Below are 2,786 nucleotides of genomic sequence, written 5' to 3'. Positions count from 1 at the left end.
TAACTAACTAACTAACTAACTAACTACTAACTAACTAACTAACTACTAACTAACTAACTAACTAACTAACTAACTAACTAACTAACTAACTAACTAACTAACTAACTAACTAACTAACTAACTACTAACTAACTAACTAACTAACTAACTAACTAACTAACTAACTAACTAACTAACTAACTAACTACTAACTAACTAACTAACTAACTAACACTAACTAACTAACTAACTAACTAACTAACTAACTAACTAACTAACTAACTAACTACTAACTAACTAACTAACTAACTAACTAACTAACTAACTAACTAACTAACTAACTAACTAACTACTACTAACTAACTAACTAACTAACTAACTAACTAACTAACTAACTACTAACTAACTAACTAACTAACTACTAACTAACTAACTACTAACTAACTAACTAACTAACTAACTAACTAACTAACTAACTAACTAACTAACTAACTAACTAACTAACTAACTAACTAACTAACTAACTAACTAACTAACTAACTAACTAACTACTAACTAACTAACTAACTAACTAACTAACTAACTAACTAACTAACTAACTAACTAACTAACTAACTAACTAACTAACTAACTAACTAACTAACTAACTAACTAACTAACTAACTAACTAACTAACTAACTACTAACTAACTAACTAACTAACTAACTAACTAACTAACTACTACTAACTAACTAACTAACTACTAACTAACTAACTAACTACTAACTAACTACTAACTAACTAACTAACTACTAACGAACTAACTAACTAACTAACTAACTAACTAACTAACTAACTAACTAACTAACTAACTAACTACTAACTAACTAACTAACTAACTAACTACTAACTAACTAACTAACTAACTAACTACTAACTAACTAACTAACTAACTAACTAACTAACTAACTAACTAACTAACTAACTAACTAACTAACTAACTAACTAACTAACTAACTAACTAACTAACTAACTAACTAACTAACTAACTAACTAACTAACTAACTAACTAACTATAACTAACTAACTAACTAACTAACTAACTAACTAACTAACTAACTAACTAACTAACTAACTAACTAACTAACTAACTAACTAACTAACTAACTACTAACTAACTAACTAACTAACTAACTAACTAACTACTAACTAACTAACTAACTAACTAACTAACTACTACTAACTACTAACTAACTACCTAACTAACTAACTAACTAACTAACTAACTAACTAACTAACTAACTAACTAACTAACTAACTACTAATACTAACTAACTAACTAACTAACTACTAACTAACTACTAACTACTAACTAACTAACTAACTAACTACTAACTAACTAACTAACTAACGAACTAACTAACTAACTAACTAACTAACTACTAACTAACTAACTAACTAACTAACTAACTAACTAACTAACTAACTAACTAACTAACTAACTAACTAACTAACTAACTACTAACTAACTAACTACTAACTAACTACTAACTAACTAACTAACTAACTAACTACTAACTAACTAACTAACTAACTAACTAACTACTAACTAACTACTAACTAACTAACTACTAACTAACTAACTAACTAACTACTAACTAACTAACTACTAACTAACTAACTAACTAACTAACTAACTAACTAACTACTAACTAACTAACTACTAACTAACTAACTAACTAACTACTAACTAACTAACTAAACTAACTAACTAACTAACTAACTAACTAACTAACTAACTAACTAACTAACTAACTAACTAACACAACTCTAACTAACTAACTAACTAACTAACAACTAACTACTAACTAACTAACTAACTACTTAACTAACTAACAACTAACTACTAACTAACTAACTAACTAACTAACTAACTACTAACTAACTAACTAACTAACTAACTAACTAAACTAACTAACTAACTACTAACTAACTAACACTCACTACTCTAAACTAACACTAACTACTAACTAACTACATTTAAGTTGAATTGTACCTTCCTCAGATATACCGTGCCTAATCATCAGAAATTCACAAGGGTCATCAAGTTTAGTAGTATAGAACTTGGTTTTGCAAGCTTTTTTGTCGGATAAATACACTAAGCCTATTCGGAGAGTTCAATTGTAATGGGTTAGGGGAAATAATGACTGATCATTCAGTAGGCTTTGTCCCTGAGACAATAAAAGATCATGTACCAAATTTCATTCAATTATCTTCAAAATTGCGACCTGTAGTCTGATTACATGGTTTACATGGACGGACGGACTTAGCTAAATCGACTCAGAAAATGGTTCTAAGCCGATTGGTATATTTTAAGGTATTATTGTGCGTTACAAACATCAGCACAAAGCCCCACTAAAGTGATGTAAGGTATAAAAAAGTAGCTTTTGTTGAATATGAACTTTTTGTAAAGCTTTAGGATAAAAAGCGAAAGTTTTTTACTGAACATTTTATGCCTTCATAAATATGAAAGCTTGGTTTTAAATAAAACTATTTGTTTTAATAATTCAATATTGAAAGCTTTTCTATAATAACAATATTTTTAAGAAAACTAAAATTAAAAGTACTTTTTTAAGGCAATTTTATTAAAAATTAACAAAATTTCATTAAAGTAATGTCTGTATTATAAAATCATTTAACAAGTAACGGTTTAATTAAGATTTAAATTTGAAAACTTTATTAGCAAGCTTTTTTCCAAATAAACTGTTACCAAAAAAGAGCGCCAAAACCAAACGATTTGTTATAAGAAAACAGCTCTTAAACTAAA

This window comes from Lucilia sericata, unplaced genomic scaffold (assembly GCF_015586225.1).
Source record: "Lucilia sericata isolate MDLA Ls3-8-SP2 unplaced genomic scaffold, ASM1558622v1 Contig000521F_arrow, whole genome shotgun sequence".
NCBI lineage: Eukaryota > Metazoa > Arthropoda > Insecta > Diptera > Calliphoridae > Lucilia > Lucilia sericata.
Note: the sequence above shows the minus strand (reverse complement) of the source record.